Raw genomic sequence first — 21,863 nt, 5'->3', positions numbered from 1 at the left:
CCTAAGATTTTGATCTGTTTCTTTGTAACTTCCTTCGTTTGGTAAATTTGATTTGTATTTGAACAGTGAGCTCCTGTCGGTTGTTGAATTATAACAACTTGGCATTCCAGGTTCAGAAAGATGTTAAAACTTAGAAGTAGCTCCATTGTATGGACATGTGCCATACTGAATAAGAAGTTATACTTCCATGCTTGCTTGGTGCTGTGCTAAATGCTTTTTTCAAGTATATACTTCAAACCTAAACATAAAACAGAGCTTGCGTCTTCTGAAAATATGTTTCTTGTTTCAATAAAAAATACAGCAAACACACCTCTCCCTTCATCTGAAAAATGCTATTGTATGTCAAAAAGAAAAACAACAACCGTGTCCATGTTCTAGTTATCAACCCTTCCTTTTTTTCTCCTCACATCGGATAGCAAAAGAATATTACATTTCACAACCACAAGCGTGTCCGTGTTCCATTACAAGTAGTTTTGTAGGCATTTGCCTGCTACCTTGAGGCAGTAGCAGCTGATGAAAACTCCTTGTTGGAGGCTGGTCCATCATCTCCAACACCAGGAACTTGCTGTCCGATTCCCCGTTGCAGCCTCTTCGTCCCTGGCCCCTGTGACCTGTGCAGTTTCTTCAGCCGTCTGCTTTCAGCCCCTGCTTGCAGCAGTTTTAAGCGGTGAGTAGTGACACCAGTATAGTATCATACCTATGTCCGTATCCATGGTCAGAGACAACAGAAAACTGAAAAGCAGAAAAGCCACAATACTTGTATGAGTAGATGACAAGGCCCACCGCTGTGCCGGCAAAAGCAACGAAGTACATCCAGTCAACCTGAAGATGGGAAGAGTTTGCTCCCACCAGATCAATTTATGGAGCCATTGTGATGAATTAATGGAGAAGGGAACCCATATATTCATACCTTCTCATGATAAGCCATGATACGGATTAAAACAGCCCACATATCTGAGATCAGTAGTATCCGACTGTCATGTATAAACAGGATGTCATGTATAAACTATTCATTTTCAACAATCAGTACATCAATAATTAAAAAGCTGAATGTTGGGCTACGAACTCTCAACAATGAAGACAAATTAAAAATCTGATTCTACTTTTAAGAATATCCGTCCTCGAGGCCCTTTGGGGGATTGTCCGGGGTGTATTTCCCTATCAGAGCACCTGAACCAAGAAAACAGGTAAACCATTACGACAGGATTTTTCATATCAGGTAATACAGCTGAAAGGTCGATTTTAGCATCCATTAAGCAAGCCATTCAGTTCTGAAATAGGCAATCTGTGTACACAGTACACAATGCCAGCTGAAATAGGAAATTACTCGACACGATTCTTATGCACGATAAAGAAAATGCTGAAATAGGAAATTTCAATCTGTTTCTGCACGCTCATGTAGATACATGAGATAAACAAACCCTATACAGGAACTAAACCTTTTCCAGAAATGTGCTAAAACTCTAGGGAAGCAGAAAAATGCAATACATATCGATGTCAAATTATCAAATATTAACTATGATAGCGTTGCATAGTCATGACTTGTGACCAACATGCTTGGAAAGAAGATTACCTTTTGGGATCTCAGTTGAACCTTCTGCAATTCCATTTTCTATCCGCCAAAGCTGATAATGCCGTTCATCCGCTTCTTTGTCAGACTAAACTAGTGGTGCTGTAAATACAAAAGCAGGCTAAGTGTTCAAACGGGTCATTATTCATGTTAGATATTGAACATTATATCAGAGAAGCTTTATGACATGCCAAAAACTACTTACGTATTGTGTCAGCTGGGAAAATTCCTCTGTAACCAAGGTAGTCCAACCTAGGATCTTCGAGCCATTGCCAACCATGACCATTCCCTTGTGCAGCTGACTCACCAGCATGGTCAACCATGACCATTCCAGAAATCTGCAGAGCGGAGGGTTGGGCGAGCCGGAGCTCGAGGCTGCCCGCCGGAGTTGCCGCCGCCCGCCGCCGACTGTCGAGTCGAGGACGGTCGGCGCGGACTGAGGAGCTTGGGACGGCGCTTGACCGCCCAGGATGGAGAGCGGAGGGTTGGGCGAGCCGGAGCTCGAGGCCACCCGCCGGAGTCGCCGCCACCCGCCGCCGCGTAGTCGGCGCCGCCACCCGCTGCCGCCCCAGTGCAACCCGACCGATTGGAAATGAGGAACCTAGCGCACCGATTGGAATGAGAAGAGGAATCAAAGAAAGAAAGAAGACGATAATTAAGAAAGATTTGATCTATTTCCACAGTGCCATTTTACATCTTTCCAATTATATCCCTATACTACTCATACTGCTCATGTATACTAACTATACTACACCTTAAGGTTTCAGTAGTATACAATTAATTTCAACCATCGGATCCTTATATACGAGTCCTTTTCGAACAGTAGTATATGGTAGTATTGTGCACTGTAAAAGAGCTCAAAGAAAATGTGTGCGTTAACTTTCATCACTGAAGTGCATAGCATATTAGTTCTCAATCGTAAATTCATGATGAACTGCTTAAGTGTCAATGTCAACTAACCTAATGCCTGAATTAGTGCATACTAATGTGAAAGAAATTACTGTCAATGTCAACATACCTACAACCCAAATTCAGTTGCCTGCATCACATTACACTCCACTTTCACTGTTTTCTTTTTCCATGCTATCATGTTAACCTCTCAATACATACTTAAAGCATGCAGGATGAGATCTCAGAAATGTATTAGAACATGTGCTTGTGGTTGTATGGAATACTCAATATGTGATAAATGCATGTCAGATTATTGTACATCTTTTTAGTATAAAGTACTGTTATACCCAAGTGTTTACCAATTCAAGCAGGATATAATAGGCACCCATAACCATCATGCATGTTTTAGCATGGCAAGGCAAAAACATGATGTTAAATGGATGTTAGTTATGTCAACGGTTTTATTGTCCACGGTTACTTCTTTGGCAGAGAAAGGGTGATCCTGAAACCTTGGTTTATCTTGTGCCATTTTCTTGTAGTTGGAATACGAGTTATGAAGTTACCAGCCTTAGCTTTCCTTTTTTTATGGTTTCTATTTTACAGATCAATAAATTTTATAAAAACTGCACTGCCATACCAGAAGAACATTACAAGAGTTCACACCGTTTCAGGATTTCTAATATTTAGATGAATGACAGGAATCTCTATTTATTATATCAGCTCCATGCATATTTGATTGAGACAACCATGAGAGTAATCATTTGGCAGTGCCTCCTTTCAGCTTCGCTGAAGAACATTTTATCATCAAAAGGGAAAAAGGAGATAGTTGAAGAGATAATTGATGGTTTAGAGACTTAAAAACACGTTTAATGAAGAGGAGCTGCATTGTCCCTGAAAAGGCTGGTTCTTCAGATTCAGGCAATACATACTTACTATACTCCTAATACATTTTCTACATTTCGGGTAGTCTGTACATATTCTTTGTGTGTGACGCAATGAGTTGTCCGAAGGTGTGTTTCTTGAAGTGCACAGTGAACCTGACCTGTTAAATTGTTTTTGGTTTTGGGAAATTAAGTTATTTTGCTGTTGGTGCTTGGGCTGTTTTCTTTTGCAGTAGAGCACAAGGTGCTTGATGCTCCGAGGTTCATAGTACTGGTGTCATGTCTATCTTAAAGGAGGATGTTAAATCAAATCCATAGAGTCATTGTTCAAATTATCTGAGAGATATTGAAATGCTACTATAGTGTATTTTCCTTAACATTTCAGCTTGCAGCACATCAGGGGGGAACTAGATGTTTCAAATTTCGTCTTAACTAATAGAGCTCTCAGGAGTTTATGTTTGCTTTGAATACTGTCCAAGAAGTAGCGTCAAGAACGTCTTAGGTACCATTTGAATACTGTCCATTGGAATTGGTACAGTAATGTTAAATTGGTTAGAGGCCTTATCATGTTTTGTTCTACATGGTTTCTCTGAATTGTGATTCATACTGATCAGATGTACTGCCTCTGTGGTCTTCTTTTCTTTCTCTATCTCTACCTTTCTTTGTTACCTTTGGTAAACCTTGTGCTTAGTAAACTACAGTACAGTAAAATAGGATTGTTTAACTCTAATAAATCTGATATGCATTAACTGTCCATCAACCCGTGCTCCCGCACGGGCTAATATTTTTAGAAGTTATTGTATTTAAAAATTATTTAGAAATTAAACTCGTAGTTAATAATCAAAATTGTTTACCTACTACTCTCTTATTTTTCAATACTTCAATATAATACTTATATAGATGTGTACCTATATTTGTCCAGTTGTGGTTGATTTTTAATTAATAATTACTCAATGCACTTTTTCATCATATTCATATTTTTTCCATTTTGCATCACACCTCCAATCCTCCATACATTATGTTTAGCATACAAATCAATATTTTTCATCGATTCCTCACATACATGTATAAATGGTCTAAATGGTGGCACTCATCATGTGTATATATTTTAACTTAGTATTTTTATATTAACAACGATATAAATAAGTAATTTAAAATAATATATTAGTTTACTTTTGACATTTCCGTATGATGCACATGAAGATAATTAGATTAAGATTTTGGTGTTTACTTTAGGTTATTTTTAATAACGACATACGTGGATAATATAGATAAAATTTTAGAATGACATTTTAAGTTATGATTTATAATGATGTGTATTAGTAAATTGGATGAAGGTTATGGGGTTACTTTAGATTATTTTTTATAATAGCTGAGCTCGATAATTGAAATATAGGTTTAGAGCTCATTTTTGAATATTTTCACAATGGTAGTGGTGGGTAACTTTTTAGAAAATATAATAGATCAATGGCTATGATTATTAGAGTTTACAGGATTGGTGTTTGACGTTTTTAATTTTTATGAGAATTTGTCTCTTTTTTCTTGCTTGTCTCATGGGAACTAATGCGGAGCCTCCAATGGAAAAAAAAATGAGACTACATTACTAAAAAACTATTACCATAAGCTCGCTCTCATTTGTTAAATATTCGAACACACAATACTTATGTAGATATATACTTAATATCTTCATCTAATTGTGATAGATTTTAGATGATAGATTTTAGTTAGCATTTATAATCTTTAACTTTTCACTTTGCATAGCAGGTATGCGCTTGAATTTGTTTAATGAACCTTAAGTTTGAGATACAATTTGATAGAGTCGGAGTGCCCGATCTTTCGGTGAGTGAAAATAAATTCGACTTGGTGGAAGTAGAGCCTCACGATCCGACTACGACGAGCGAACCCGAAGCGCCAATGCAATCGCTGAACCAACTCCTTGTGGTTACCAACCTTGCCAGCGCAAGATCAGCCTGATCACGAAGATCAATTTCTGTCCGCAATTGAAGAACGAACAAGAAAAAGAGGCGAGCAATCTAAATATCACTCAAAGGTGGAGTTCTGAATCACACAAGGACAACGCGTATTTGCGCGTGTTCGAGAGTAGGTAAAGCTAGATGTAAAATAAAACTCAAGTCTGGAAATAAACATAGACTCTATTTAAATAGAGGAGAGGAGGGGGCGCAGCCCCTAGCGGCCAAGAGGAGGCGTGCGACCAGGAGGGGCGCGCGGCAAGGAGGGGGGGCGTGGATGCCCCTGACGCCCAACCCTAGGCGTCCACACATGGGCCTCCTGTTGGGCCAGCTTCTATTCTTCTGGGCCTTCATTCTTTAGTAGCATGATAAAGATCAATTCTCTCACACGGGCCTGGGTAATTGGCTTAGAAGGTGGCGCCTGGGGTGGAGGATCATCTGGTGGCGCTGGAGAAGGTGTTGCTGGTGTAGATGTATCCGTGTTGTAGTTGGTATCCTCATCACAATTTTAGCATAGAAATCAATATTCTCATCACTTTATATCCTTATAAATGGTGACACACATCATGTGTATAGACCTTAATTATTATATCGTATACCAATAGTGCAAGATATAGATGATTTAGAAACATATATTGTTGTATATTTTTAATTAAGGTTATTTGATTCAAACATAGAGTTACCTCATGTTATTCTTAATAATGGCACGTGTGAGTAATATAGATGCAAATTTAAGGGGTTACATTAAGTTTTTTTTAAGTAATAGTGGTAGGCAATTCAATTGCAAATTAGGAGGTTATTTTAAACATTGTTTATAATGGCATAAGTGGGTAATTTTGATGAAGATTAGGGGTTACTTTAGTTTATTTTATATAATGGCAGAAGTGGGTAATTTATATATAGATTTAGGGGTTACTTTAGGCTATTTTCATAATGGCATAGGTGGGTAATTTTTTAGAAAATATAATAGATCCAATGGCTATGATAGTTTGAATCTATCGATTGATGGTCGGATGTTTTGTTTTTTTGAGAATTTTTAGAATTTCTCTATTTTTCTAGAGTGTCCACCGAGAAATCCTAAGTGGTTTTACCTGGAGACTTCAAAAGGAGCCTCCAATTAGTAATAGTAAGATTATATTGATATGTGTTCCTTCTATATTGTTCAGTGGTTTGCAGGATCAGCTGACTACTCATATGCACAGTTCAACGGTTCCTTAAGTTAGGAAACGAGGAGTTCATTAGTCATCGGATAATCGTTGCAGTTTCTCAAAAGATCTCAAGTATATCAGAAAGATTGCTTCTGTCTGACCCGTTTGATCAGAAAGGGTGTTGACTCATTAAACCAATATGGTTGCCCAGTGTATCGATTTTGACTTCATCATTACCCAGTGTATCCATTTTAACTCCATGATTGCCGGTGTATCCATTTTAACTCTCAATTAAGACCAAATAGTTGACTTCATCAGTGCTGAGCTATGGATGGAAAACTAAGCACTTGGGGCTTATTGCTGATGCATAATGGTTGTTATGTTGAATGTGAGGCTGTAACTGTGCTAAGATACAGTCGATTATCTGCTAATGTGCTGTAGTTTCTGCTAAGATACAGTCGATTATCTGCATGGTAGTCTTTTCTTTATTTAATTTTTTCGTCATCAATGTTTACCCAAAACAAGCTAGATTGTGATATATCCAGCTGAACAGTTTGGAATGCATTGGTCAAGAATATGATTGACTCCGCGGCCACCTTCTCCACGAAGTTCTCCCGCCGCGATCTCCAAGTGACCATCAGCACCGGCGTCTCTGCCGCACCAGCAATTCAGCATTTCGTCGGGATTCATCGTCGCCGCGGTGGCGCGCCATAACCCGCATCTCGGCCGCCGCTCTCGCCGTGCCGATGAACAAGGAATAATCCCAGCAAGCCTCCCCAGAGGCAGCGTACGGCGGCGTAATCCGAAGCACGGTGCCGCCTCCCGTGCTCTTCTCGTCCGCCGGCAAGGCAACGCGCCCCTCCGTTTCGTACTCGTCGCCGTCGGCCTCGTCGTCTGGTGGCGGAGGAATGCTTTGAACTTCCACTTCTCCTCGACTTAACCGAGGTTGTCGGCCTCCTCTACGTTGCCGCGCCGTCGTCCAGTTCCTCCCTTCGGGCTCCGGCGCTCGCCGTGCCCCTGCGCCGGTCAGGGTGGTCGCTGCAAAACTGTGGTTCCATTTCAGGGGGTTCTATGCAAATATTCGGATCGCGATTAATAGTCGCGATCCAAATCAGGGGGTCACATGTAAATATTCCGCTCGCCCCACCGAGATCGCCGTGGCTCTCCCCTCCCACCGCCGCCGGCGACGGCCGGCCGCCTCCCCGTCGCTCATCGACTGTTGCCGCTGAAGGCTGCACTCGCCATGTCTCTCGTCCACTACAACCGCCTTCCCACCAAACTCTCCGTCGCCCCCGCCTCTCCTCCATTGGGAGCGGAAGGTCCCATGGTCCCGTTCCCCAATCCGCGCCACAACCAAGCCCAGCTCCACCCCTCGCTCGCCTTCTCCTCTTCCGCTCCAGGCCAGAGACCTAAAGCACGGGATCCTCCGCCTCCGCGAGGAGCTCAAGCTCCTCCAATGAAGCCTTACGCGCGCTCGACCGCCCACTGACGCACCCTTACTGCTGCCTGTAACGCCTGTTGCAGGTTACCATAGGAGTATGAGATTCAGTTGTCTGAACTCTGAAGTGTAGTTTCATTTTTTTTTCCTCATTTGGTAAATTTCAACTGTGAGGATGAGATGCAGGAACTTTCCTTGTCAGCTGATTTCCTGGTTGAACTATCAGACAACATCTTGTGCTGAGTGCACTATAGCAGAGTAAAGTAGGATTTTTTAACTCTAATAAAAAATCTGATAGGCATTCACTAATATTATATTGATTTGTTTTCCTTCTATATTGCTCAATGGCTTGCAGGATCAGTTGACTGTCATATGCACAATTCTGTGAGCAGCATTTGTTCTGTATGTCAGGAAACGAGGAGTTCATTGGCCATCTGATAATCATTTCAGTTTCTCCAAAGATCTCAAGTACAATATATCAGAAGGACTGCTTCTGGTTGACCCGTTTGATGATACTTTCCCTGACATGCATGGAAATATATTCATTCCTAATGTAAGTTGCTCTTGTATTCATTCTGAGTTAGATTACAATAAGAGGGTGTTGACTCACTAAACCAATGTGGTTGCCCACTGTACCTATCTTGACTTCATGATTGCCTAGAATATCCATTTTGACTTCATGATTGCCCGGTGTATCCATTTTAACTATCAGATAGGTGTAGGAATCAGAGGCATTTTACGGTTCATTTTAATCTAAAATATAGAATAAAACATGACAGTTAAGATAATATAAACAGGAACATGATCCATCATTGTATTTGCAGTGAACATAAAGCATGCAGTAGGTACTATGAAACATAAGAATTGAATGATAAAGTTCAATAGGAAATACCCAGAGGCGGGAACGGTTCCAGAGGAACCGATTGCGCCGTTACTCGACATTGCTAGTCAAGGCTGTTCGATGTAGCCGTTCAGGAGTTGACGCAGTGCAGAACTGAAGCAGTGCAGATGCGTCACGAGGAAGTAGTCGTAGACGAACAGTGAGCAGTCGCGCTCCCCAAAAACTTGATCGCCCTTCTACTCCTCTGGTGCAGAGTCTCTGGTGAAGAGCGCAGCTTCGGAGGCCTGCTCTTCCGGCGAAATCTGTGCACACAGATCGCCAGAACGGAGATGACAGAAGCGCAGCACAGCAGTGGACAAAAGCTCTGGTGGTTAGTGTTTCGCATATGAAAGAATGAGAGGCAGCCTCACACTTATAGGCAGTAGAAGACCTTTGGACGTCCAGGTTAATGCAGCAGTTTCTGGTAACTGCCAGCCATTAGCAGTCGTTAGTTACTAGTCACTTGAATCGTCAGTTACCAGTTACTAGTCACTGAATGAGTCATCAGTTACTAGTAATCAACCGTGACAAAAAACTGCAAAAACCTGACAAAGCCCAGCCCAGCCCACGCCTCGCCTCGGCACGGCTCGGCAAACGAGCGCGCGCGCGTGTGGCATCCTGTTATCCCTCTATCAACTTCTCAATAGGTGCAGCATAGCTTCACCATATAAGTTGGTTAGGGACCCTCTCAACTTCCAAGTTGGTTTTAACCTTTTTGTAACTACCACCACTAATGGACCTTGGGATTTATTTGATTAATTAAGTAATTGGGCCTGCCCAATTATTCTAACAATCCCCACGAAATTCCAAGGCTCATTTGGGAATTTGTTCCACTGTTGTTGAATATACCAGAATTTCGATGGAGACCTGAATAAGGTTGAACATCCACCTAGAACATAAGCTACATTTGTCCACAACTAAACAATGGACTATGCCTTGAATTGTCAGTTTTGTGCGAACAAGTTTCACTTAAGTCCTTTACTGATACTAGGCTGCAAAATGCACCTCCTCTGATTGAAGCGTATAAGTCATACTTTTTGGCCTTTCATGAGTCTCTAGAGATTACCCAATCTCATAGACTGTGACTAGCAGTCAAACTCATATAGGTGTGTTCCTTAAAAGATGTTTCTGCAGATTAACATCTTTGCCTAAACCTTTCGGATCACATTAAGGTGTTTACCAACTTGCCATGCAGAATTAGGAGAGAATGCATCTCCAATGGAGTGGGTTAGTACAATAGTACTCTCCTTCTCAGTTAGTCAAATAGCTTGTTTCACCACCCTAGTTCACGGGATCTCCGATCAAATAGAATAGGTTACCACTATGACTTAACTCTCATGTGGGTCTCATTCCCAACTCCCTCGATGCCTCATCTATCACAATTCGTGAAAGACCTTTAGTAAATTGATCTGCTAGATTTTTAGTTGTTTGGACATAGTCCAGTGCTATCACTCCGGAGTTTCTCATTTTTCCGACAGACTTCAGCCGCCTTTTCACATGTCTAGATGACTTCATATTATCCTTGGAATTGTTCACCTTGGCAATCATTGTTTGATTGTCACAGTTCATTAGAATAGCCGGTATTGGTTTCTTAACCACCGGCAAATCCAACAAGAGATCTTGAAGCCATTCAGCCTCAACTGTGGTGGTATCCAGTGCTGTGAGTTCTGCTTCCATTGTTGACCTCATTAAGATGGTCTGCTTGCAAGACTTCCAAGAAACAGCACCACCTCCAAGTGTAAACACATATCCACTTGTGGCTTTTATCTCATCAGCATCTGATATCTAGTTTGAGTCACTATACCCTTCCAGTACCCTAGGATACCCAGCATAGTGAATTCCATAATTCGTTGTGCCTATTAAATAGCGCATTACTCTCTTAAGAGCATGCCAATGATCATCTCCAGGATTTGAGACAAATCTACTGAGTTTGCTTACAGCAAATGAGATGTCAGGCCTCGTTGCACTAGCTAGGTACATCAGTGAACCAATGATTTGAGAATATCTCAACTGATCCCTTGCGATTCTACGGTTTTTCCACAATATCACACTGGAATCGTAAGGCGTGGGAGCAGACTTGCAGTCACTATAACCAAAGCGACTCAAGATCTTCTCCACATAATGGGATTGCACAAGTGTTACCCCACCATTGCCTTCTCTCAGTAGTTTAATGTTCAAAATTACATCAACTACTCCCATATCTTTCATCTCAAAACTTTAAGACAAAAACCTTTTAACTTCCTCAATCACATTTAGATTAGTACCAAAGATCAGTATGTCATCAACATACAAACATAAGATCACACCTTCTCCCCCACCAAAATGATAGTACACACACTTGTCGGCTTCGTACACAACAAAGCCAGCTGATGTGAGAGTCTTGTTAAACTTCTCATGCCATTGCTTAGGAGCTTTTTTTAGGCCATACAAAGATTTTAATAACTTGCACACCTTTCCTTCATGACCCTCTACTACATAGCCATCAGGCTGATCCATATAGGTTTCCTCATCCAACTCTCCATTAAGGAAAGCTGTCTTAACATCCATCTGATGGATGAGAAGACCTTGTGAGGCAGCCAAGGATAGTAGTACTCGAATCGTGGTCAATCTGGCAACAGGCGAGTAAGTATCAAAGTAGTCTTCGCCTTCTTTCTGGGTGTAACCCTTAGCCACAAGTCTCGCCTTGTACTTTTCAATAGTACCATCAGGCCTAAGCTTTTTCTTAAACACCCACTTGCATCCTACAGGTTTGCACCTGTATGAACAATCAACAACCTCCCAAGTTCCATTAGACATTATGGAATCCATCTCACTTCTGATTGCTTCCTTCCAATAGTCAGCATCAGGAGATCCATAAGCCTCAGCAATGGTTTTTGGAGTGTCATCTACAAGGTACACAATGAAGTCATCACCAAAAGACTTTGTAGTCCTTTGTCTTTTACTCTTTTGAGTCCTTTCATTATCATCCTTCTCATGATTCTCCTCAAGTGGTTGTTCAAAGTGTACTATTGTATCATTACGTTTAGAGGAATTAACAGATTCATAACTAGAGTTGCTAGATGTTTCTTTCATAGGAAAAATGTTCAAAGAATGTGGCATCTCTGGACTCCATGATTGTACCAACATGCATGTCCGGTACTCCAAATTTAATTATCAAGAATCTATATCTGATACTATGAAAAGCATAGCCTAGAAAGACAAAATCAACCGTTTTTGGTCCGAGGTTGCGCTTCTTAGCAATTGGTACAATAACCTTTGCCAAGCAACCCCATGTACGCAAGTATAAGAGTGTTAATCTTTTATTTTCCCATTCCTCGAATGGAGTTTTCTCTTTGTTTTTCATAGGAACTCTGTTAAGAGTATGACAAGCAGTCAACATAGCTTCACCCTACCATTCCCAAGAAAGTCCAGCAGTCTCTAACATGGCGTTAACCATCTCAGTTAGAGTACGATTCTTCCTTTCAGCCACTCCATTTGACTCAGGAGAATAAGGTGGTGTTCTTTCATGAATAATGCCATGTTCCTCACAAAACAAATTAAACTCATTTGAAAAATACTCTCCACCTCGATCCGATCGAACACGTTTTATCTTCCTCTCAAGTTGATTTTCAACTTCAGCCTTATAGATCTTGAAAAATTTAAACACCTTATCTTTTGATTTAAGCAAATACACATAGCAGTATCTAGTAGAATCATCTATCAAAGTCATGAAATATATCTTTCCACCTTTAGTCAACACACCGTTCATTTCGCTCAAGTCCGAATGAATTAATTCTAAAGGTGCCAAATTTCTTGCCTTAGCAGCCTTGTGAGGCTTGCGGGGTTGCTTAGATTGCAAACACACTTGGCACCTAGAATTTTTGACCAAAGTGAATTTCGGAATTAAACTCATACTAGCTAGCCGCAACATACAACCAAAATTAACATGACAAAGTCGTGAATGCCAAACATTTGACTCATCGTCACCACACACATGATTCACAACTTTATTACAAGAGTCCGATAAAGATAAATGGAACAAACCATCACAGTCATATCCTTTACCAACAAAGGAGCCAAACTTAGAAATAACACACTTGTTCGATTCAAACACCAACTTAAAACCATCCTTACAAAGAAGGGATCCGCTAATAAGATTTTTATTTATTGAGGGGACATGCTGCATGTTCTTCAGCCGCACGGTCTTTCCTGAAGTAAACTTCAGATCGACCGTACCAACACCACGAACAGCAGCACCTGAGCCGTTCCCCATCAACACGGATCCAGTCCCTGTGACCTGGTAAGAAGAAAACAAAGAAATATCAGCACACACATGTATATTAGCTCCTGTGTCAATCCACCAATTTGGTAAATGACAAACTAAGAGAACAAAACCATGATTACCATACCCTGATGTTCCCTTCTCAGCATCGCTAATAACAACATTAGCAGACTTCTTCTGCCCGTGTTGCTGCCTGTCCTTGCGATCCTTGCAATCCTTGGCCCAATGGTCAAAACCACCACACACAAAGCACTTTCCCTTGTTGTTCTTCTTTTTCTTAAAGTTAGTAGTCTGAGTAGACTTGTGCTCAACTTTTGCTTTTCCCTTATTCTTGTGGGATTGGAAGTTCCTTTTCGCACCATATGGGCACTAGAACCTCCCTCATTGCCACGCGCACGTGAATCCTTTGCTCTCGCCTTTTCTTCAACATCAAGAGTGCCGATAAGACCAGCTACAGTGAACTCCTGTCTCTTGTGTTTAAGAGTAGTAGCAAAGTTCCTCCATGAAGGAGGCAATTTGGCAATGATGCCACTGACCACAAATTTATTTGGCAGCTCACACTTGACATTGACAAGATCCTTTGCAAGAGCATGTAACTCATGAGCCTGTTCAACTACAGAACGGTCATCGACCATCTTGTAGTCATAGAACTGCTCCATGATGTACAACTCACTCCCTGCATCGGATACTCCGAAATTTGCCTGAAGTGCATCCCACACTGCTTTGCCAGAGGGAAGCTGCATGTATAAATCGATCAAGTTCTCAGCCAGAACACTGATCACAGCCCCTTTGAACAAATTGTCAGCAGACATGTACACACTATCCACTGCAGAGGTGTGCGGTCCCACAGGACGCTCTTTGGTAATGAACCACACGTTCATAGCCGTGAGCCATAACTCGAGTCTGCCAACCCATCTCTTGTAATTCGTTCCATCAAATACATTCGGTTTCAATTGTGCAGCAAAGCCAACCACCGAAAAAGCCCTATCAAGTTTTTGGATTGTAGGAATCAGAGGCATTTTACGGTTCATTTTAATCCGAAATATAGAATAAAACATGACAATTAAGATAATATAAACAGGAACATGATCCATCATTGTATTTGCAGTGAACATAAAGCATGCAGTAGGTATTATGAAACATAAGAATTGAACGATAAAGTTCAATAGGAAATACCCAGAGGCGGGAACGGTTCCGGAGGAACCGATTGCACCGTTACTCGACATTGCTAGTCAAGGCTGTTCGATGTAGCCGTTCAGGAGTTGACGCAGTGCAGAACTGAAGCAGTGCAGATGCGTCACGAGGAAGTAGTCGTAGACGAACAGTGAGCAGTCGCGCTCTCCAAAAACTTGATCGCCCTTCTACTCCTCTGGTGCAGAGTCTCTGGTGAAGAGCGCAGCTTCAGAGGCCTGCTCTTCCTGCGAAGTCTGTGCACACAGATCGCCGGAACGGAGATGACAGAAGCGCAGCACAGCAGTGGACAAAAGCTCTGGTGGTTAGTGTTTCGCGCACGAAAGAATGAGAGGCAGCCTCACACTTATAGACAGTAGAAGACCTTTGGACGTCCAGGTTAATGCAACAGTTTCTGGTAACTGCCAGCCATTAGCAGTCGTCAGGTACTACTCACTTGAATCGTCAGTTACCAGTTACTAGTCACTGAATGAGTCATCAGTTACTAGTAATCAACCATGACAAAAAAAACTGCAAAACCTAGCACGGCACGGCACGGCTCGACGAGCGAGCCGCGCGCGCGTGGTATCCTATTATCCCTCTATCAACTTCTCAACAGGTGCAGCACAGCTTCACCGTATAAGTTGGTTAGGGACCCTCTCAACTTCCAAGTTGGTTTTAACCTTTTTGTAACTACCACCACTAATGGGCCTTAGGATTTATTTGATTAATTAAGTAATTGGGCCTGCCCAATTATTCTAACAATAGGAACAAACAATTTGACTTCATCACTGCTGAACTATGGATGAAATACTGAGCAGCAGGGGCTTATTTGCTGATGCATAATGGTTGTTATGTCGAATGTCATACTGTAAATAGTCTGCTAATGTGCTGTAGTTTCTGCTAAGAACTTAAGATACAGTCGATTCTTTGAATAGTAATATTTTCTTTTCTTTTCTTTTTAATTTTCGTCATCAATATTTACATGAAACAAGCTAAATTGTGATATGTCCAATTGCACATTTTGGAATGCAATGGTGCACATCTTGGAATGCAATCTTACTATTACTAGGAGGCTCCTTTTGAGACCTCCAGGTGAAGCCACTTAGGATTCTTAGGTGGACAGTCTAGAAAAAGAAAGAAATCCTAGAAATTCTCACAAAAAAGTAAAACATCCGACCATCAATCGATAGATTGAAATCATCGTAGCCTTTGGATCTATTATGTTTTCTAAACAATTACCCACCTATGCCATTATGTAAATAGCCTAATGTAACCCTCTAAATCTACATATAAATTACCCACCTTTGCCATTATATAAAATAAACTAAAGTAACCCCCTAATCTTCATCCAAATTACCCACTTATACCATTATAAATAATATTTAAAATAACCCTTAATTTGCAATTGAATTGCCTACCACTATTACTTAAAAAACTTAAAGGAACCCTTAAATTTACATCTATATTACCCATACATGCCATTATTAAAAATAACATGGAGTAACCCTACGTTTGAATCAAATAACCTTAATTAAAAATATACAGCAATATATGATTCTAAATCATCTATATCTTTCACTATTGGTATACGATATAATAATTAAGGTCTATACGCACGATGTATGATGTTTGTCACTATTTATAAGGATATAAAGTGATGAGAATATAGATTTCTATGCTAAAATTGTATCTTAAACTTAGGATTCAGTAAACAAATTCAAGCGCATACCTGCGATGCAAAGTGAAAAGTTAAAGATTATAAATGTGGTTGAAAACATTATAGAGTAATTACTAACCATTTATAAGGATATAAAGTGATGAGAATATAGATTTCTATGCTAAAATTACATCTCAAACTTAGGATTCATTAAACAAATTCAAGCGCATACCTGCGATGCAAAGTAAAAAGTTAAAGATTATAAATATGGTTGAAAATATTATAGAGTAATTACTAACTAAAATCTATCACAATTGGATGAAGATATTATGTATATATCTACATAAGTATTGTGTTCGAATATTTAACAAACGAGAGGTAGCTTATGGTAATAGTTTTGTAGCAATGTAGTCTTATTTTTTTCATTGGAGACTCCGCATTAGTTCCCACGAGACAAGCTAGAAAAAAGAGATAAATTGTCATAAAAATTAAAAATATCAAACACCAATCCTGTAACTCTAATAATCATAGCCATCGATCTATTATATTTTCTAAAAAGATACCCTCCACTATCATTGTGAAAATATTCAAAAATGAGCTCTAAACCTATATCTAAATTAGCGAGCTCAGCTATTATAAAAAATAATCTAAAGTAACCCCATAATCTTTATCCAATTTACTAATACACATCATTATAAAGCATAACTTATAATGTCATTCTAAAATTTTATCTATGTTACCCACGTGTGTCATTATTAAAAATAACCTAAAGTAAATACCTAAATATTAATCTAATTATCTTCGTGTGCATCATACAGAAATGTCAAAAAGTAAACTAATATATGATGTAAATTACCTATTTATGTCATTGTTAATATAAAAATACTAAGTTAAAGTATATACACATGATGAGTGCCACCATTTAGACCATTTATACATGTATGTGAGGAATCGATGAAAAATATTGATTTGTATGCTAAACATAATGTATGGAGGATTGGAGGTGTGATACAAAATATAATAAGTACGAATATGGATGAAAACGTGCAGAGTAATTATTAATTAAAAATCAATGACAACTGGACAAAGATAGGTACATATTTATATAAGTATTATGTTGAAGTATTGAAAAATTAGAGAGTAGTAGGTAAACAATTTTGATTATTAGTTAGGAGTTTAATGTTTAAATAATTTTTCAAATACAATAGCTTCTAAAAACATTAGCTCGTGCGCGAGCATGATGGACTAGTGGTCAAGAATTATGATACAGGCTTGCTTGAAACTTTTTTTTTGAGGAACCAACGTGGGGAACAAGAGCCCACCTGAAATTTGTATTCCATCATCAGGCCAAATCCAGTTGTTGTGAGCAGGTGCGGCGCTCGCTGAGATAGTACAGCTTTTGCCTTAACGGGGCAAGGCAAAGCGGTCTTGGAAAAGGAAAAGAAAAGAAAAAACACAGAAAAATGAAGAAAAGGGGAGAGAAACACTGAACTGAAACAATTCGCAAGCCCGATGTCAAATTTTTGAAGGCACGTAAATTGGAAAGGCCTGCGAATTGAGACCCAAATACAGAAATCTCTCCCATTATTGTCGCTCATCAGGTGATGTCGTTGTCCATTATAGATAAGAGAACTGTGCAAAGTTCAGTTGTGAAGGACCGATTCCAGACTGATGAATCAAATCATGCATCCACCATGATAATTTCAGAATGAAAAATGCATACTGATTATTGTAGTTCAGTAATACTTCATTTTGAATTAGTCACTAGTCAGTGAATTCTACTCTAAAAACTACTGCAGCAGTAATACTTTGGAGCGGCTGGCTTGGCCCTGGACGGAGGTTGCTGACGGGCTGCCGCCCCGCCCACCTGCTTAACGAAGTTCTCCTTGATGGCCGCTCGCCGTGCCGGTGAACAAGGAATAATCCCGGCCAGCCTCCCAGCGGCAGCGTGCGGCAGCGTACGGCGGCGTACTCCGAAGGCATCGTGCCGCCGGGCGCGGTCGCAGACGTGGAGCGCTTCTCGAGCCCCTCCCGTCCGCCGGTAACGCGCCCCCGCCGCTTCGTCCTCGTCGCCGTCGACCTCGCCGCCTCGGCCTCCTCTTCATCGAGGTGGTGGTGGGCTGGCGGCGGAGGTAAGCTAGAGCCTTCCACTTCTACTCGATTTCGCCGAGGTAGTTGGCCTCCTCTACGCCGCCCCGCCGGCGTCCAATTCCTCTGATCCTCTCTCCGGTGCTCGCCGTGCCGCCGGCCAGGGTGATCTCTGCAAAACCATGGATCCGATTAGGGGGTTTTATGAAAATAATCGGATCGCGATTAATAGTCGCGATCCAAATCAAGGGGTCATGTGTAAATGTTCCCCGCCGCCATGGCTCTTCCCTCCCGGCGAAGGCGACGGCGAGGGCCGCCTCCTCGTTGCTCATCGACTGATTGTCGCTCTAGGCCGCACTCATCCACTGCAACCGCCTCCCCACCAAACCCCCCCGCCGGCGCCGCCGTTACATCGACCCCGCCTCTCCTCCATTGGGAGCGGAAGGTCCCCTGCTCCCATTCCCCAATCCGCGCCCCAACCAAGCCCAGCTCCACCCCTCACTCGCCTCCTCTTCTTCCGCTCTAGGCCAAAGACCTCAAGCACGGGATCCTCTGCCTCTGCGAGGAGCTCAAACTCCTCCAAGGTACGCCGTGCGTGCGCCCGCTGACCCACCGCGTTTGCTCGGCTCCAAAATGTTCGGATCGCGTGATCGATTTCTGCCCATTGCGGCCCCAAATGTGCGGAGGAGACGGAGCCGCCGGTTGTGTCATGCCGGTGCCACTTCTTCGACGGGTGCGGGGACCTGCCGCCGCCGCGGCCTGGAGTCGATGGTGAGCATTGGGTCGAATTTCGAATTTTGTGGCGGTTTTCCAGTACAATTTTAAGTTTCTGTTCTGTTGTAATTGTAACAGTGCAATGGCGTGTGGATCGATCTCTTCCTAGGAGTAACTTGATCGGACGGTGTTCTTGAGATTTTACTGAAACCTTAACTCTACAACATCTGACAGCTCTCTAGATAACGATCTGGCTTTAGACTGCAGTTCTACTGCAAAATACAGCAGAGATTTGGGAGAATAGGCACTCTTACTGCTGCCTATTTCAGGTTACCATATAGGAGTATGATATTCAGTTGTCTGAAGTGTAGTTTCAATTTTTTTTTTCATTTTGCAGATTTCAACTATGAGGATTAGATGCAGAAACTTGGCTTGTCAGCTGATTGCCTGGTTGAACTATCAGACAGCATCTTGGCCGGAGTAAATCTAATGTTGAATTTGCTTGTGCATAGAGAAGCTTGCTCCTCATTTGCTACATTTTCTCACCAAGCAGTAGACTTCATTTTGGGTAAGTTACAGTTGTTCTGCTATGTGGTTAATTACTTTAATAACTAGTCCAAGTTATGTATTCTGTTTGTTCTTACCCTAAAGAAAATGTGTGTGTTGACTTTATCACTGAAATTCATAGAGCTCTGCATCTCAGGTTGGTATCGTATTAGTTCCCAATCGTAAATTCAGGATGAACTGCATGAGTATCTATGTCAACTTACCTGATGCCTGCACTAGTGCATACTACTGTCAAAGAAATTACTGTCAATGTCAACATACTACAACCTAAATTCGGTTTGCCTACCGTACATCGCATTACACTCCACTTTTACCGTTTCATTTTTCCATGTTATCATGTTAAACTCTCAGTATATACTTAAAACATGCAGGATGACATGTTAAGAATGCATGAGAACATGCGCTTGTGGCCATATGTAATACCCAATATGTGCATGAGAACAGGAACTAGAGCTTGCAATTTTCCCCTTAACTAAGAGAGTGTTATGAGGAGTTTATGTTTTCTTTGAATACTGTGCAACAAGTAACCTTGAGGACAACTTAGGTATCACTTGATGCCTACTCCATTGGAATTGGTACAGGAATATTAAATTGGTTAGATGCCTTATCATGTTTTCTTTTACATGATTTCTCTAATTTGTGTTTTATATTGATCAGATGTGCTGCCTCCATGGCCTGTAGCTTTCTCTGTTACCTTTGGTAAATCTTGTGCTGGCGTGTACTATAGCAAAGTAGGATTGTTTAACTCCAATAAATCTGATTTGCATTCACTAATATTATATTGATTTGTATTCCTTCTATATTTTTCAATGGCTTGCAGGATCAGTTGACTATCATATGCACAATTCTGAGAGCAGCACTTGTTCCGTAAGTTAGGAAACAAGGAGTTACATTGGCCATCTGATAATCATTTCAGTTTCTCAAAAGATCTCAAGTATATCAGAAGGATTGCTTTTGGCTGACCCGTTTGATTGATACTGTCCCTGACATGCATGGGCATGGCAATATATTCATTCATCATGCATGCTATTCTTCTATTCGTTCTGATTTAGATTACATAGAAGGGTGTTGACTCGTTAAACCAACATGGTTGCCCAGTGTATCTATCTTGACTTCATGATTGCCCGGTGTATCCATTTTAACTCTCAGTTAAGAACAAACAGTTGGCTTCACTAGTGCTGAACTACGGATGAAAAAGAACTAAGTAGGGGCTTTATTTGCTGATGCATAATTGTTGTTACGTAGAATGTCAGACTTTAAATAGTCTGCTTAGGTGCTTAGGTGCCGGCAGAACCACCCAAGTTAATCCGGCTAAAGTGTACTCAACCTCGCCTCAAATGCGAATGGTCACTTTAATCAAATTAAAATAGTAGTCGGTCAGGTTTCACCCGATAAACCACTTGTCTCGGATCGAAACAAAGAATACTCACACGAAGGCGAGTCTAGAGATCACAACAATCCATATATTTCATTACAGGTTCCAAATTAAGTTATTATAACTAAGAGTTCAAATGCATAAAAATAGAGTTTCAGAGTTCAAGCAGCGGAAATAAAACGGTAGTCTAATGTCGATACAATTTACCATGGTGAAGCCTGCCATGATATCAATCACCATGTTCCTCGCTGACCGAGGACGGGTTCCACTCGACTGTCCATCCCGGAGAGAGTTGGGTCGGTCAAGTCAAACTGGCAACTATTTCCTCAAAATCAACATTACCTGAAAACATAGCCACCAGCAAGGCTGAGTATACCAATACTCAATAAGACTTATGACAGTGGTAACTATTCCATCGACTCCAAGGCTTTTTGGCTAAGAAGTTTGTTTTTGCCAAAAGCGTCTAAAGTAGGTCCTTACTTTCAAGTTTTAGCATCAAGTTCTAGTTGATTAACCATTCTAGGTAAGCACTTAGTCTAAGCAAGCATGGTAAACAAGCAATTTAATTCAAGCATCAGCATTAATCCACATCCTTTGTTTCTCTTCTTACTCAGTGCAGAAGTGGGTCAAGCAGTCTCAAATTGTGAGAGGCAGACAATTCGAATTGAGTTTCTTAACCTTGCAAGGTGAACCTAAACCCACGACATAAGCGTACCACACCGGGTTCACATATGTCAGTCGTTCCCATCAATCCCCAAGCACGTGGATAGGGCCCACTTCCCTTGGATACAATGCCCCACGGTCCCGAACGACACCGTACCGTGACTGCACTTGTACCCACATGATGCATTAGGGGAACTCAGTTCCAGAGAGAGAGGGGATAAAGCCACGCCCTAGTTCAATTAGGTACTAGGCTTCCCCATCCCATACTAGATATGAGCTTAGTACTTTCAAACACTTGACCACAGCTCTAAACGCATTTCGACCTTACAACTTTCTTCTAGACAGAGAGTGCACTACACCAATTAAGAATATAATGCCCGGCCCTGCTCGTCAACCTTATGGTTTCAACATAAGTAAGCAGGCAACTCAACTCGCGAGTGACAGGAAATCACTCGACTTTTACCGAGTCCCTATTTAGCATTGCATCTACTCGACCTATCATACTAGTATTCAAACATAGGTACTTAGGATCATGCAACTAGGGTTTCAAACAACGCTTATAAACTTAATGCACAAACATAAGTAAC

General features: G+C 41.2%; 2 long non-coding RNA genes across 4 annotated transcripts; one reads left to right on the top strand and one right to left on the bottom strand.

The window, feature by feature from the left end:
* Nucleotides 1-305: 305 nt before the first annotated feature.
* LOC117861284 (uncharacterized) lies at nt 306-2,183 on the bottom strand. Of its 2 annotated transcripts, XR_011898515.1 has the most exons (6): nt 1,776-2,183; nt 1,574-1,672; nt 1,067-1,170; nt 911-974; nt 758-822; nt 306-645 (listed from the first exon to the last, which is right to left on the bottom strand). It is a non-coding gene; the product is annotated as an uncharacterized lncRNA (long non-coding RNA). The 2 variants fall into 2 exon arrangements; XR_004641737.2 differs by having other exon boundaries at nt 911-1,170.
* Nucleotides 2,184-17,550: 15,367 nt separating this feature from the next.
* On the top strand, nt 17,551-20,413 carry LOC117860244 (uncharacterized). 2 transcript variants are annotated; one of them, XR_011898488.1, is made up of 3 exons: nt 17,551-18,001; nt 19,069-19,239; nt 20,059-20,413. It is a non-coding gene; the product is annotated as an uncharacterized lncRNA (long non-coding RNA). The 2 variants fall into 2 exon arrangements; XR_004641423.1 differs by lacking the exon at nt 17,551-18,001 and adding an exon at nt 18,008-18,728 and having other exon boundaries at nt 18,810-19,239.
* The last annotated feature ends 1,450 nt before the right edge of the window (nt 20,414-21,863 follow it).

This window comes from Setaria viridis, chromosome 6 (genome assembly GCF_005286985.2).
Source record: "Setaria viridis chromosome 6, Setaria_viridis_v4.0, whole genome shotgun sequence".
Classification (NCBI taxonomy): domain Eukaryota; kingdom Viridiplantae; phylum Streptophyta; class Magnoliopsida; order Poales; family Poaceae; genus Setaria; species Setaria viridis.
The sequence above is the reverse complement of the archived record's forward strand: the minus strand, read 5'-3'. Positions and strand labels throughout refer to the sequence as shown.